Source organism: Alligator mississippiensis, chromosome 3 (genome assembly GCF_030867095.1).
Source record: "Alligator mississippiensis isolate rAllMis1 chromosome 3, rAllMis1, whole genome shotgun sequence".
Taxonomy (NCBI): Eukaryota; Metazoa; Chordata; order Crocodylia; family Alligatoridae; genus Alligator; species Alligator mississippiensis.
Genome location: NC_081826.1, coordinates 31,637,213 through 31,654,476, shown reverse-complemented (window position 1 = coordinate 31,654,476; position 17,264 = coordinate 31,637,213). Strand labels below are relative to the sequence as shown.

The 17,264-nt window shown below is 45.2% G+C and overlaps 1 long non-coding RNA gene across 1 annotated transcript in view; it reads right to left on the bottom strand.

The window, feature by feature from the left end:
* Positions 1–17,264, bottom strand: part of LOC109285184 (uncharacterized) — a 37,702-nt gene that overhangs the window by 4,137 nt on the left and 16,301 nt on the right. The window contains exon 3 of the long non-coding RNA XR_009460640.1: positions 15,469–15,590. This is a non-coding gene — a long non-coding RNA (uncharacterized LOC109285184). The remainder of the gene's footprint in view (positions 1–15,468; positions 15,591–17,264) is intronic.

The following is a 17,264-nucleotide window of genomic DNA, read 5'->3' as shown; positions in this document are numbered from 1 at the left end:
CAACCTGTACATGAGGGCTAGTGGAACCACTGAGAGAACGTGAGCAAAAGGGGTTTTTTGGTTTTTGGTTTGTTTTGTTTTTTTAATATGGAGGTGCTAAGGTGCTGGATGCATACAACAGTCTGCAACTGAGCCAAGCAGAGCAGACTGATTATGAGATATTGCTCAAAAATGTAAGGAGTACTGCACTCCAAAAAAGAATGAGACAATATCAGTTCCATGTGAGGTCACAAAATAGGGATAATCATTTAGGGATTTTGAAAAGGATCTCAGGTTGCTGACACAATCCTGTGATTTTGGAGAATTCACAGACTCCCTGATTAGAGATCAGATAGTAATAGGGATCAGAGACATGCAGCTCAGGAAAAGACTGTTGGAGGATTGTAATCTCAAGCTAGAAAAAGCAGTCAGCATGTGCAGAGCTGCAGAGATCACCCAGACGAGAACGAAGTCTTTGGAAGGAAAAGCAGATGCTGAAACTGTTGACAGAACAATAAACCCTCCCAGAAAAGAACAGAGACAAAACAGAAATTTCAATGGGAAAAATGCAATCAAGGAGAGCTTAAGAATAGAGCTGTACATGTTGTGGTAACAAACATAGACCACAGCGGTGTCCTGCTGTTGGACAATGCTGCAATAAATATAAAAGACTAAACCATTTTGCCAGAGCATGCAGAGGAGAGGACTGCAGACATAGAAAGGAACAGAGTGTGCTACTGCACACCAAGTGAACTGCAATGTTGCAAGCACTCAGCTCCCCTCCAGGATATCACTTACACTTAGATAAAAATGGGCAAGGTTTGAGAGAGAGAGCCAAAAAGAAGCCTCATGACTGGGTGCTGCTGGCATGAATAAAGAAACCTCTTTGCTAAAGTGGCTCCTGGCTCAGTGAACCAAACCCACAACATGACATGAGGCTGAAGTTGGTTGTTTATTCCTGGTTCCCAAAAAGGATTTCTAGACAATCCCAGCCCAAAACCAGTTCCTTATTCGAGCTATTATACTTAGAATAGTGGCTGGGGTGCTGTCAATTGGCAGCCTGGGATGGCCAAACAATATTTTGGGCCAGGTAAGTCTCTGGCCAGAGATGTCCAGAAGAATCCCCTGGTGGTACAGAGGCATGGTGTGGAGTGGCCAAAAAAAGATTTCTAACGATAAACCCAGCCAAAACCGGTTCCTTATTGAAGCCTGTATACTTAGTAAAGTGGGCATGGGGAGGATAATGAACTGGCAACCTGGCACACACAAACCACACTTTGGGCCAGGCAAGACCCTGGCCAAAGATGTCCAGGAGAGTCCCCTGGTGCCATAGAGACATGGTGTGGGGTGGCCCATAAAGGATTTCCAATCATAATCTCAGCCCAAAAACCAGTTCCTTAGTCAAGCCATTATACTTAGTACAGTAGGTATGAGGGACTGCCAGTTAGCAGCCTGGGATGAACAAACTGCGCTCTGGACAGGGCAAGACTCTGGTCAGGCGTGTCCAAGAGAGTCCCCCAGTGCCACAGAAGTATGCTGTGGGGTTGCTTAAAGAGGACTCCTATCCATAATCCCAGCCCAAAAACCAGTATTTTATTCGAGCCATTATACTTAGTACAATGGGCAAGAATCATGACATTCTAGCAAAGTGATTTTTTAAATTATATTAAAAAGCTTTTTGAACAAACAAACCCTGTTTAGCTGCCTGAATTGTTGTTTGCTGTATTAGAGGAGTGATACCTATCAGGCACTAATTTTAATTTGATTTAGTTGCTGTAACAGAAAACAGTGCAAAGGCTAGTCCAATAATTTGTGCTTATGATGGTGAATTCAAAATGTGATATGATTTGTGTTCCTTGTGCTTTTTAAATACTTAAGATTGTTTGGGATTATTTGCCTTATCTGGAACCCTGAGCAGGGAGCCTTTTAATTTATCAACAAAATCCTTTTCTACAGATCACATCAGAAATTTTTTCTCCTGGTAAATTCTCATAATAGTCTTAGATCCTGAATATATGTCTACCTTGCGTTTTTTTCTCTTTTGTTGTTGTTCTCCATCTGGTTAGCTGATCTCTTAGTTATTTTGTCTTTGTCTTTCTAAGAGTAAAATTATTCTTGCTGTCCTATCTTCCTGACTCCTTGGGGACTTAATTCTGGACCAGATCACGCAGAAAACGATAACCTGGGAAATCTTTATTAATAGTTCGTGAAGTCAGTTTCAAGGCTGGGTGGGAATATTCTTACTGCCAGCTACATCTAAGTGAAAATTAGGAATTGTTCATGAAATCTCTGTATATTGCCACAATTCCACACCCTATTTACTTCATGAATTAAAAAATGTTTATGTACTTGAGATTTTTTTTCTCTACAAGAATTTTTTCTTCTTACTGAATAACTAGTCCAAGAAATTAACAAGTTTTAGAAAAGACCTGAAAGTCCTGTAGTCTTTTATGTAACATATAGATCTAATTTTTAACGTCTTGATGTGCCTCTTTTTGTTCCATACTAGACCCATCCCTGGGCTTAGAACGATAGTACTGCATTTGCAAACATTTTATATTTGAATCGGGGGTAAAAGTACCATAAGCTTGCACCCTAGGTGGCAGTGGCAGCAGGTATGACAGCAGGGGTCAGACTGCCTATGACAGTGGTGGTGGCTTGTCATTCTTATGGTCCTCTAAATGGGTGCCCTGGGATAGTGCCCTGGTTGTCTACCCTTTGTGTGCAATTGGAGTTGCAGCTCGCAAGAGATGTGAATGGTAACAAGAAAGGTTTCTATAAGTATGTTGGTAGCAAGAGGAGGATCAGGGAAGTGTGGGTCCCTTATTGAATGGGGGAGGCAACCTAGCGACAGAGGATGCAGAAAAGGCTGAAGTGCTCAATGTCTTTTTTGTCTCAGTCTTCACAGGCAAGGTCAGCTCCCAGACTGCACTGGGCAGCACAGTTTGGGGAGGAGGTGAGTGGCCCTCAGTGGTGAAACAATGGGCTAGGGACTGTTTAGAAGAGCTGGACATGTATAAGACCATGGGGCTGGATAGGATGCACCTGAGGGTGCAGAGGAAGTTGGCTGATGTGATTGCAGAGCCATTGGCCATCATCTTTGAAAGCTCATGGCTATTAGGAGAGGTCCCGGATGATTGGAAAAGGGCAAACATAGTGCCCATATTTAAGAAAGGGAAAAAGGGGGATGCTGGGAATGATAGACCAGTCAACTTCACCTCAGTCCCTGGAAAAATCACGGAGCAGATTCTCAAGGAATCCATTTCTAAGCACTTGGAGGAGAAAAAAGTGATTAGGAACAGTCAGCATAGATTCACCAGGGGCAAAGCATGCCTGACCAACCTGATTGATTTCTGTGATGAGATGACTGGCTGTGTGGATGCAGGGAGACTGATGGCTATGGTGCACTTTGATTTTAGCAAGGCTTTTGATACAGTCTCCCAACAGCATTCTTGCAGGCAAGCTAAGGAAGTAAGGGTTGGATGGTAGATAGAAAACTGGCTGGAGCATCAGGGTCAGAAAGCGGTAATCAACGGCTCAATGTCTAGTTGGCAAATGGACAATGTCTAGTTGTCAAGTGGAGTGCCCCAGGGGTCAGTCCTGGGGCTGGTTTTGTTCAATATCTTCTCTGACAACCTGGAAGATGGCATAGAGTGCACCCTCAGCAAGTTTGCAGATGACACCAAGCTGGAGGCAGTAGTGAATACACTGAAGGGTCGGGCTAGGATTCAGAGTGACCTAGACAAATTGGAGAATTGGGCCAAAAGAAATCTCATGAGGTTCAACAAGGACCAGTGCAAACTCTAGCACTTAGGATGGAACAATCCAATGCACTGGTACAGGCTGGGGGCTGACTGGCTAGGCAACAGCTCTGCAGAAAAGGACCTGGGGGTTACAATAGACGATAAGCTGAATATGAACCAATAGTGTGCCCTTCTTGCCAAGAAGGCTAATGGCATAGTGAGCTGATTGGTAGGAGTGAAATCAAGGGAAGTGATTATTTCCCTCTATTCAGCACTGGTGAGGCCATATCTGGAGTACTGTGTCCAGTTTTGGGTCCCCCACTACAGAAAGGATGTGGACAAATTGAAGAGAGTCCAGTGGAGGGCAAAAAAATGGTGAGGGTACTGGGGCACATGATTTATGAGGAAAGACTGAGGGAACTGGACTTATTTAGTCTACAGAAGAGAAGACGGATGGGATTTAATATCAACCTTCAACTACCTGAAGGGGGTTCAAAAGAGGATGGAGCTTGACTGTTCTCAGTGGTGGCAGATGACAGAACAAGGAGCAATGGTTTCTAGTTGCAGCAAGGGAAGTTTAGGTTAGATATTAGCAAGAATTTTCTCATTAGGAAGGTAGTAAAACAAGGGAACAAGTTACCCAGAGAGGTGGTGGAAGCTCTATCCTTGGGGGTATTCAAGACATAGCTAGAGAAAGCTTTAGCTGGAATGATGTTCCTTTTTAGCAGATACTATTCTGTGGCCATGTTACCATTTCATATGTGCTGGCAGTCTATGTCATGTGCAGAAACTGGTAGCCATGCAGCCCTAGGCATTTGGCTCCAAGACATCTTGCTTGCACAGCTCATTAGATGGAATTTGATGCAGCAGTCTGTCTCAACCTGTCAGCAGTCTGAAAGCTTACGACAAGGCATAATGAAAATGGCAGAAGTCAACCCATAAGCATCTCATCATGTCAGGAGTAAGGAAGGCCATGACAGCAACAGAATTTTAGCCCTTAAGAGATATAAGCCCTCAACCAATTTATGAGGAATCATATGGAGAAGTTCACAAGGGAGAGGCTTTGCAGAGGTCTGCCTGGCCAAGTGGGATGGCAAACATGCAAAACTTCCAAAGCCCACTAGTGGGGGAGGGCAGGGTCATAGAATATTTACAAGTATGGAAAGACCCATACCTTCAAGTAAAACATCACATCCAGCTGTTTGTGGAGCTGAACCACAGACTGTCTGACCAGGTGGGCTTTAGGGGACAAGTGAAAAAAAATCTGAGGGCAACCCTGGACAACATCCCCAAAATGGAAGTGATGGGGATCCTGGGAACTGCTACCTTGGATATCCATCTGTGGCAGCAGCATAGATAGCCAGAGTTGTCACACACGGCATGCCTGCTCTTTACGATGACAGGCTGAGAGCCCTGGGGCTCTTTAGCCTGGAAAAGCGCAGGCTCAGGGGTGATCTGATGGCCACCTACAAGTTTATCAGGGGTGATCACCAGTATCTAGGGGAACATTTGTTCACCAGAGCGCCCCAAGGGATGACGAGGACGAATGGTCACAAACTACTACAAGATCGTTTCAGGCTGGACATAAGGAAGAATTTCTTTACTGTCCGAGCCCCCAAAGTCTGGAACAGCCTGCCGCCGGAGGTTGTTCAAGCGCCTTCATTGAACACCTTCAAGATGAAACTGGATGCTTATCTTGCTGGGATCCTATGACCCCAGCTGACGTCCTGCCCTTTGGGCGGGGGGCTGGACTCGATGATCTTCTGAGGTCCCTTCCAGCCCTAATGTCTATGAAATCTATGAAATCTATGAAAATGTGATAACAGCTGTTTGTGCTGATTGGCTTGGAAAATATACCTAACCCCTAATCTCAGTTCAAGGAAGAGCTGTCAGTACTGAATGGCATTTTGTTCAAAGGCTCACAACTTCTTGTTCCAGCAGTGCTAAAGAAAGACATGTTAAACTGAATATATGAGGCATCTAGGCATTGAAAAATGCAAAAGGAGAGCAAGGGGTGCTCTATATTGGCCCAGCATAAATAATGACATAGAAGATGCTGTAAAGACTTGTATAACATGCCTAAAGTACAGATAAGCACAAAGAAAAGAGCCCATGATGGTCATAGAGGAGCCCGTAGCTCCATGATATCAAGTGGGCATTGACTTATACATATTTTTTTTCTGCATGTATGAATTAGTGCTGGATTATTATCCTCACTATCCTGAAATTGCATTGCTCAAAAGCACAACAGCAGACCATGTCATAACTCACATCAAATCAATTTTTGCTAGACATGGGATTTCCACACACAAACTGTGAGAATAGACAATGGACCTCAATCCAACTGTCTTGAGTTTGAAGAGTTTGCAAACAAATGGATTCCATCACAACACTTCAGGTCCTAAATATCCACAATCCAATGGTCTGATGGAAAATGTAGTACAAATAGTGAAGAACTTGTTGGAAAAAAATACAGATTCACATCCTGTCACTCTTAAATTATAGGCAACACCCATGAAACATGGATTGTCCCCAGCAGAAGTGCTGTTTAAATAGGAAACTCAAAATCAGGCTGCCAAATCCTGTGGATGATGCTTGTCAGAATGAAAAGCAAGACATGAAAATGTTAAAAAAAATTCGATGAACTCAAACAAAATGTTACTAGGAGTTCCAGGGAGTTACCGCAACTGCACAACAAAAACATGGTGCTTATTTCAGATGGATGTGGAAACAAAAAAGCACTAGTTTCCCCATCAAGTAGTTTCCAGATCCTATAAATTAGTCACACCGGAAGGACTAGTGTTAAGAAAGAACAGATGACACTTGCAGCTCATGAAGTGGAGAAAAGCAGCAGCATCACGAGATTAACTGAAGGAGAGAGCTAACATCAAAGCAACAAGAAAGAGAGGAGATTGAAAATGACACGGAAGTAGGGACATCTGAACAAGGAAACCAAACAACAACTGAAGCAATAAGGATTAGCTAAAAAGTCAACACAAAAACTAATAAAGACCTGTTAAAATGTGCTTTATAGGTTGAACCAAGCTATCAATGTTAGTATAACATAGGGATATGTTACATGCAAATGGGGAAGATGTGTGGATACCTTTAAGAGTGTAATGTATAAGTTGTCACATGGGCTGGGGGACTGCAGGAGGGACGAGCAGAACAGTAGGCAGAGTACTGCTCTCTGAATAAACAAGATTTATCATTCTATAAGCTTAAATCCTTAGTCTTTTGAAAACAACACACAGGAGAATGGATGTCTTACAAGGCCCAGTGCCCACTTTGTGTCCTAAATCTAGAGGATGGATACTGGAGGAATCTTGATGCAGAAGATTTTGAGACTTTTCAGATTCTAAAACAACAAATTTCCAGGAAGAACTTAGCCCTTAGGCTGCTGTGGGATGGCATGAAGTAAACCACAGGTCTTATCAGGAATTGGAGACCGAGCTACTGGATCAAAAGCTAAATCCAAAACACAGGCTGTGTCAGAGTTCAGGAGGTTGAGACTAAGTTACCAAATCTAGAGGGAAATCCAGGGGCTGAGTTGGGTCAAGGTCCAGGAATCCGATTCCAAGTTACCAGACCCAAGGGAAAATCCATAAACCAGAGTCCAAGAACGGAGCCAAGCAGCATCAGGAACCAGGAAGGCCAGAGAACACAGGAACAGAGGGGCTTAGCAAAGCTCTGAACTTCTGGCTGGCCTGGAGTCTGTTGCTATAGCTGGAGCTAAATGGAGAAGTTTCTCTCCAGGCAGCCAATCAGGAGACCCAGACAGTGGTCACTTGGAGTCATTAACTGAGTTAATATTGCCAGTCAAAGACCCAGGCGGGTGTGGCTTAGTATTCAATTAGCCCAGGCTAGGCTACCTGTGAGGGCCCCTGACAACTGGGGACAAGTAGTACATTCCCAGGAGCCTGCATCCTGAAGAACGTCTTGCTGGAAGGAATGCAGGTGCCACATGTCCCACCACAGCCAACACCCCTGACCTTCTGTTAGCTGTTCCCAGGTACAATCCCAGACTGCAACTTAGACTCAGCAAAAGCCAATGTTTGGGGATAAAAAACAAGGTGGGGCACTTTGCTGGACTTGGCAGTGGGGGACACACTGACAGTCACATCTAACAGCAAAACCTGGCCTGCTTTGGAAGATCTTCTGCCCAAAAGGTTAAAAGCAATAGGTCCATGGGGCCAATGCTCCATGACAGAAGAGAGCTCTGGGGTTGGTGTACATGGTGCCAGGGAGGAAGACCACCAGACACCAGCTCCATGAAGATATTGAAGTTCACCCTTTTGACCACAGGAGGGATTTAGTCACTTTACCACCTGCCCTGATGCACCAGGCTGCCCTAGTTAGCCAGGAGAGAACTGGCAGTGTATTTTTTTCTGACTGCTAATCATTGGACTTCTTGGATTACATTTCCAAATATACTTCTGTGCTGATCTACCCTGGCAGGTACCGGTATCTCCCAACCTCTTTTGTTAACTCCCCACACGTAGGCAACCAAGACTCTAATCTGTCTGGCCTGGTCTATTCTCAGGTCACTCCTGGGGTACTACATGGTTAGCACCTGCATGGACCAGTGCCCACTGCTACTGATGCCTGCTGAGGGCTCTCTTTCCTTTGCTTCTTCCTCATCCTCTGGCTCCCTCATTGTCTAATCCCTCAGGCAAAGAAATCCAACATTATCTTGTAGAGAAAGCTGTAAGACAGGAAAAACCTACTGACTTTTCCAAGGCTGCACTGCAATTTCCCACCAGATGGATAAAGACATCACCAGCACATTATAATGCAGTAAGTTTTTAAATATCTGGAGAACAAATGTGTGTTGGGATGGATGGCCACTAGGAGCAAACATTAATTTGGGGGTGGGAATAAATCATGTCAAACCAGCTTGATTTTTTTACAAGATAATCAGTTTAATGTATAAGAAGAATGTCCCTAACACACCTATACCTTAGCAAGGTTTTTGATACAAACCCACATGCCATTTTTGTATGCAAGCTGAAGAAATGTGTAGCCAGAATTACAATTAAGTACATAAAATCAGCTGAATAAGCAGAAAGCAAAGAGTACCTATTAGTGGACTGATATCAAAATGGTAAAAGGTGACAAGTGGGATGCTGTACAGGACTGTTCTCTGTCCAGTGCCCTTTAACACTTTCACTAATAACTTGAATATAAAACTAAGCCAGGCAAGGAAGATTTGAGATAACTAGGTATATTTAGTTTAGAAAAAAGGAGATTAAGGGAGAGACATAATAGTGATTTTCAAATATTTGAAAGAAGAATGAGAAATATTGTTCTCCCTTGCCACAGAGAATAGGACATATGGCAATAAATTTAAACTACAGTAAATCAGACTTAGATAAAGCAAAACCAAACCTCTGTAACTGAACAGCAAGGTAAAGGAACAAGCTGCTGAGGGAAGTTGTGGTATCTATTAAGGACAGTTTAGGAATAGCAAATTTGGCATCTGTGCAGAGAATTGGATAAGTCATAGAGAAATAGGGCTGAAAGAGTCCTTGTGCGATGAGGTATATAGCAGAATTCACAGGTTCATTGGAATCTGACAGGGCTGCGCTGTGAGCACTTCTGCTATGACCTCAAACCTGCAACCTCTCGGCTAGCAACTGTGTGTGTTGCCACTCACACCACCCCAGCCACAATTAAAATCATAGGTGATGTGTAGGGGGGCATAGAGGGGCACATGCCCCCCCTGAGATTGGCAACCACCAAAGCCGCTGCCGGCTTCTGTGGGAGATTGCCGCCCCCTCCCCGCTCACTGTCGACGCAGCTGCCAGCAGTCCCTGCTCGCCGCCACCAACATCACGGACAGTGGCTCCAGATGGTCCCTGCTTACCACCTGCTGCTTGCTACCCCTGTCCCCCCTCCTGCCGCCAACACCGCTGTGGCTGCCTGCAGGTGGTTCCCGCTTGGCCTGCCCTCACCGCCGACGTGACCCCAGCTGCCTGTGGGTGGTCCCCACTCACCACTGCCATTCCCCCGCCTGCGGGTGGTCATCGTGTTCCACAGCCTGAGGAGGCACACATTGTTCATAATTAAAATGCTAAATAAACCCCTGGCCCCCACCTCTCAAGATTATCTAGTCTAACCCCCTGCCTGAGCCAGGATCATCCCTATCCAAACCATCCCATACAACCATAATCTAAGATGATTCCCAAGGTCCCTTCAACCTCAATAACTTTATGATGTTCAGTATGTACTTGGCTCTCTGTATAACAGACCTAGTGAGTGTGAGGATGCACTTGTATTGCCATTCTGCATTGTCTGCAGAGTGCTGTTGGGAGTCAGGACCAGGAGAGATCATGTGAGAAAAAAGGGGGGAAATGGTGCCTGAGTAGTAGTGCATGCATGTCCTAACCAGTTCCTATAACCTTGTAAACCCCTTTTAAACCTCTTTCTACTAACCTCTCCCTGTCCTAACTAAGCTAGCCTGCCTTCCTAACTCCCAACCTACCTGCGGCCCCCTGAAGTCACCTCCATTTGTTCCATCTTCCTTAGGAGGAGTAATAGTACATCTAAAGACAGGAACTTTGTCCTCTATGTACCAGCTAAGTCAGTTCCCTTTCAACATTTACCAGCTAGGCGCCAGGGGCCTGCTAATGTCCTGTGCTGGCTGGCTTGAAGAAATTTGTTTACCAAACTTCCTGAGCTGTCTCCTTTTCTTCTTCCTGCCCAACTTCTTTTATTAATTGGTTAGGAGAGGAGTCTCTTGCTACTGCATAAGCTGAAGTGTCATTGAGATCAATTAGTTATATAAAGTCCTTAGAATTTGAACCTGTTTAATGTAGTCTATTTGCTCACAGCTCATTTCTCCTTTAACCACAACTCTGAAATAATTTCTCCAGCATTTGTATGTAGACTGTGAGATTTTTTCTAATCAGTATATGAAATGTAAAGTCCTTTGTATTCTCAAGACTTCTGAATGTCTAGCCAAGGTGATACAGTTCAGACAGACACTTTCATTAACTTCAGGATTATTAATTTTCAAGGTCTAGACCATATCTAATTTTGGGTCTTTATTAGGTACCTTATTTTTCAGCCTCTTATGAGGCCTTAGAGGCAACATTTCAGAGGCATGCTCTAACCACTGTTCAAAAACTTCTTTCCTCAAGTATGGTGACTCTGGCCCCAGAAAACATTAACATCCTATAGGGGCCAACTCAGGATGAGGCGGTATAACTTCCTCTAAAAATCTGTGCCAGAGCCTTGAAAAACACATCAGATGGCAGCTGTTGTTTGAAACCCAGTAAACCACGCATGGTTCCCTTTTATAAGAAACCTGCCATTTTCTTTAAGAACCCTACATCTGAAGCAAGTCCCACTTACCACCTTCCACTGCTATTTCACAGGGAACTTGCAGGAGTTCCACTGCTACCTACAGATCACACTGCTGCAGAGGCTTTATCCTTCTTTATAAATGTAATCTCACACACCTCATTGCCCAGACAGCCTATGGCTTTCTGTAAAGTGTAAAGTGTAAAGTGGTTTTAATGGAAATCCCATTGAGAGCATCTGATATTCTAATAATTAGTACACATTCCTTGGCGTGGGCAACTGGTGCCTCCTGAGTCTGGGGGGGCACCAGATCACTGATGGGAGTAGGAGCAGCAGCCAATTGCTGGCTGGGGGGGAGTCTCTCAGTGGCTGATCGCCAACCAGGAAGGAGTCCCCTAACAGTAAATCCAGAAGTGCACTTCTGGTTTTGCAGCTGGCACTTCCAGGGGGTGCACGGCCTAACTCAGGGGGTGCGTGTGCACCCACGTGCACCCCCTATGCATCACCAATGTTCCTTGGAGACCACATACATCCCTTTACCTCAGTCCTCCAACAAAGACGTTACCATCATTTAAAATAAACTTTGTCTGAATATAGCAGAAAGGGTCTATCCCCAATTGAACTAACCCAGAAAATCCTGGATGAGGTTTAAAACATGTACTCCTTCTGCCAGGTGCTTTTTGGCACTAACAGGGGCCAGGTTTCATTTCTAGGAGTTCCTGCTTAAAACAAGTAAATAAATAACAAAGAATGCTGCTTTGCAGTTCTACCCAGAAACTTGGAAAAATTAAATCAATCCAGACACTTGTGATCATCAAAATTTCACTCTCACAAGCAATGAATCCCAGTGGTTATCCAAAAAGGACTTCTTTAAGGGGAAAGGAAAACATTGTTAATACCACCTTAGGAAAACCTGGATAACAAAATAATAGTAGGTAAAGCTACCCAAAAGTTCTTGTACTAGATATGACCCAGACCCCTTCCCATAACCATGAGCTCTCATAAGGTAGATAGCCACTGCAGTCTTCCCTTCTTTATACCTCACTGACTGTTCATTGTCATCAGAAGAATCCAGGTTTAAAGTAGGGTGACCAGCTTTTCAAAACGGAAAGGTGGGACACATGTCCGCTTCCCCCACCCATGGCACGGGTGGAGCAGAGCCAAATGGAGCCCATGGAGTATGGGGGAGGATGCAGGCTGCCTGCTGCAGGGTCAGGGCAGCCCCCTTGTAGCCTTCCTCCTGCAAGTCCTGCACCATGGCAAGGCATCCCTTGCCCAACCAGCAGCAGCAAGGGGCACAACTCTGCAGTGCTGCTGCTGCCCCTGCTACTGCCAGATGGGCAGAGGGTGCCTCACCATGGTGGCGTAGCTGCCACCGAGCTTCCAGGGTGGCAACACCAAGCCTTTCCACCCTCCCATGCCAGGTCCTGGCCACTGGACTGTGGAGCCCCTGGGTGGAAGGTAGTAGGGCGAGTAGCCCCAAGCCAGCAGCCCGCATCCATCTCCACCCTGAGCACAAAGCTGGGGGAAGCATGTGTTCCTGTATTCCCTTCCTCAGGAGTGCACACAAAAGTGGAGACCTGCCCCTCCCCTCACTGCTCCCTGGACGAGCTGCCCATGGCTCCATCCCATTCTCTGGCTGGCCCCACAGCCATGCTTTCCAGCCCTGGGCCCCATGCATCACCCCAGCTGGGCAGTACCTCCAACCCCAGTCCCACTCCCTCCCTCACCATGGGGGCCTCAATCTGCCCCCCTTGCCCTCCCTATGCCCCCTCCCCCATAGATTTACCTGCATGCATGCAACAGCTCTCCTGTGCTGCCTGGATGTATTCCCAGCCACATGCATGGGTGTGCGTACACATATGCATGTAGCACCCCCTGCGTCCCGCTCCCCGCAGACCCTTGAAGGCTGGAACTCTGCCATCCTACAAGGGGGATTCCATCCTGCTTTTTTTCTGCAGCAAATGGAAAGCCAAGATCTCTGCCCCTGATACTGGGAATCCAGGAAAAATGCTGTCCCAAAGTCATTCAGCCTGGGACTAGAACTTGATGTTCACATTTCAGGACTGTCCCCTTAATTAGGGACAGGTGGCCACCCTAGTTTAAAGACAAGTTGATCTCTCACTTTTTCAAGGTAGCACCTTTAAGTTACTATTTATCCCAAGTGAAACAACTGTTGTTGGGCAGGACAGCCCATGTTAGAGTTCTTCATCTAGACTGCCACTAGGATTTCAGTGGTTTGGTTCACTGTCACTGATCTGTTGGTCTCAGTCATTGTCATTACTACCACTTTGCTGGACTTCCAGGCCACCTTGAAGAAGCATCTATAATTGCAACTCTTTCAGATGTGAACTAGTGGCGTGCCAAACCACAACGGAGTCCTTATAGGAAAACAGCCCTGGAAAGAGTTTCCTTACTTTCAGCTTCCTGAAGGAGGCTTCAATAGTACAGAGTCTTGACAGTTACTATCCCAAGACAACAATCTCCATCTCCTTAGTTTTGTTCTAGGCTCCATCATCACACCACTGCCAATTGCAGCCCTGGTTATGGTAAGCCTTGAACCTGTACACACTTTGCATCTTATAAGGACAACTTCTGGTTGAATGTCACGAATCACTGATCTAGAGATTCAAGTGAAGGAGAAAGAAATGATGTCATTTTAGATTTGAACCAGGGATATGTTACCCAGCCACAGCCAAAAAGGAAGGAAAGAAACCAAGGGTGAACACAAACAGTCTGGAAAGTAGATCTGTGTTCTGGTTGAAATTTAACTACTTTCTCTAAATAAAGTAGATAAAGTGGTCCTGAAATGTCAAAAAAATTAAAGCTGATGACATACTTTTTAAGTAGTCACCTCAGTTAGCAAAGAATTTATTCATAGATTCATAGTCAGAAGGGACCTCAGTGGGCCATCTAGTCTGACCCCCTGTCCCTGGCAGGCAAGAAAAGAAACACCAACCCTGGAGTCATGTGATCAAAGCCAGGTGCCTGTCCAGTCTCTTCTTGAAGACCCCCAAGGATGGGGCGAGCACCACCTCCCTTGGGAGCCCATTCCAGATTCTGGCAACCCTGACCATGAAGAACTTTTTCCTAATGTCCAGCCTAAACCTTCTCTCTAGCAGCTTATGGCCATTGTTCCTTGTCGCTCCAGGGGGTGCCCTGGTGAACAGATTGTCACCTACTTCATGTTGCTCTCCCCTTATGAATTCATACACCGCCACAAGGTCCCCTCTCAGTCTTCTTTTGGAGATGCTGAAGAGGTTAAGGTCCCTTAGCCTTTCCTTGTAGGGCCTTCCCTGCAGGCCTCTAATCAGGTGAGTGGCTCTTCTTTGGACCCTCTCCAGGTTGTCCACATCCCGCTTGAACTGTGGTGTCCAGAACTGAACACAGTACTCCAGCTGCGGTCTGACCAGTGTTGCATAGAGGGGGAGAATCATTTCCCTGGACCTGTTTGTGAAGCACCTACAGATGCACGACAAGGTGCGACTGGCTCTGCCAACTGCTTCATCACATTGGCAACTCATGTTCATCCTGAAGTCAAGAGTGACTCCAAGATCTGTTTCTGCCTCAGTGGAGCTGAGAAGGTTGACCCCCAGCCTGTAGGTATGATGACAGTTCTTGCTCCCTAGATGCAGCACCTTGCACTTGTCCTTATTGAATTACAGTCTGTTGCTCTCTGCCCACTTCCCCAGCCTGTCTAGGTCAGCCTGGATCTAGTTCCTCCACTCCAGAGTGTTAGCTGCACCCCATAATTTTGTGTCATCCATGAATTTGGACAGGGTGCTTCCCACCCTGTCATCCAGATCACTGATGAAGGTGTTGAACAGCACCGGCCCCAGAACTGAGCCCTGAGGGACTCCACTGCCCACATCTTTCCAAGTTGACACCGACCCTTCCACTATCACCGTCTGAGTGCGACCCTTGAGCCCATTTGCTACCCAGTCTACTGTGTAATCACCCAAGGCAAATCCCCTCAGTTTATTTATAAGGGTGTCTGGGATACCTTGTCAAAGGCCTGTTTGAAATACAGATAGATAACATTCACCTCGACTCCTGCATCTAAACAATTGGTGGCCTTGTGTTATTATGTAGGTGATAAGTATAATTCATTCAAACATAAATTGAACAGGGGTCAATTATTTTAAAGTGGTACAGCTAATGAAGGGGGATCTAGTCTATTATCATTTATAATGAAGGGAAGGGGGAAATATTTTAACTCTATTAAAGGCTCTTGAGGACAGATAATTTTACCTGTCAAATTTCTAGGTGCCTCAGAATGTTTGATTTAGCATGAAACAGGTAGAGTTGTATGAACAACCTATAAGAAATCATTCACTTGATGAAGTTTTCTATTTGCAAATTCTCCATAACCAATTTGTAGGGTTTTTTAATTTATACATTATCTTAAATTAATTTGTTTAAGATTATCATAAATCCTTACCTTTAGCTTAGCTCTGCCTTCACTAATGTGAAACCAGTAGTAAAACTCCCAATGACTTAAATGACATGAGGGCTGAACCAAGGCTGCAGCCTTATGGAAATAACATCCTTGATTAATAATGTCTGCAGAAAAAGAAGAGATATATGATGTGTGTTTATTTAAAAGGAGTTCATTATGAGTCATATGCAATCAAAATTCAAAGCACCTTGATTGAAAAGTTTAGTCAGGTCACAGAATATGTTTCTATTTATTTAGAAAAAGGGAATTGTCCATGTCAGGTTTTCAGGACAATATTCATATTCTAAATTCTTTGCCATTAATCTTCAATAATATGATTACACCTGGCAATTTGGTGAGCTTTCAAACTAACGTTCTTACTTGCTTATATAACTCCCAAAGTGAATTCAGATGATGTGAGACCAACTCGAAAAGTATTTCATACCAAAATTCCACCGATTTAATGTTTATTTCCCTCACGATCCGTCTACTTCTGCTACCAGCTGGACAAACATGGCAGCAATTGTCCACTCAAGAATAATTCAAACACAGGCATGAAACAGAGATGATGAGTGTTGGCCAGAACATGAGGGTTATATTCACCACTTTTTTTCCTGAAAATTGCTGAGAGATCTTTCTAATTTCTGTTTGCATAACTACTAGAGACCAAGGAGGGCTGTGATCCAGAATGTCAGGGGATGTTTGTGCAACTACTCTACCATTCTACCAAGTGTGGATGAAAGGATTAAGAGGCATTCTGTAAGTTTAGAGCACCCTTTCAAAATAAATAAAAGGAGATAAGAATTACAGCAAATGGGCTGGCTCTTCCAGACCAAAAATGGACATAAATTTGACCTACCTGAGCTACAGATAGAGTTTGGTTTTTATATAAGGGAATATGTGCATAGGACTTTCCCTTGCATTAGCCCATCTCCCTAGCTGCTGTGTTTTGTTTTGTTTTTTGCAAATAAATGCAACTTTGTTTTGGAGATCCTGTTTCTGTGTTTCTTTAATCAACCACTAGACATGAAGGGTTTTGGAACCTCTTTGCACCTGACAGTTTAGCAGAGGTAGTAAACAAGGGAGCTGCAGCCAAGAGATCCAGTCTCAGAGGGGTAGGATAGTGCTGTTCCCCACAGAAAGAAGGAAGGGAGTGAAAGGGGTACACACATGGGGCACATCCAGACAAGCGCTCACGTACCTCTGGCAGTATCTTGAACCAGTGTAAAATGCCACAAGAGGTACAGTGAGAATGAAAAAATGTTCCCCATGCCGCATATTTGCAGTGTGGGCTCTAAATTTGACACCTGGATTTCCAGGTACCAAAAAAAAATCATGTGGAGAAAAAGCAGCGTAGAGCACAGTTTCACAGGGTGGCCTGAGGCAAGCCAGGGCTGGGACCTCCAGAGATCCAGCCAGAGCATCTCTGTGGTTCTCCTGCTGCCCTAGCATGCTGCCTTTGTGTGTGGGGCAAACAGAAGTAGGGCAAGGATGCAGCATGACCCGGTCCTGAGTGCTGTCCCAGGTAAGCAGGGACTGGGTGTGGGGGGGGGCTGTGTGGTTTGGGGGGGGGGTGATGAGTGTGGGGTGGGTGTGTGGGGGGATGTGCAGAGTGATGGGGGTGTGTGGGGGGATGTAGGGATGTGGGGTTTGTGAGGAGGTTTGAGGTGGAGCTACCACACCCCCCCACCCCCCTACAGTGCACAGCCCCCAGTGCTGGAAGCAGCACTCAGCAGGGCTGTGCTTGCTCCATCACTCCCTGACCCACGGTCTGTTGGGAGAGAATGACCCCAGCCCAA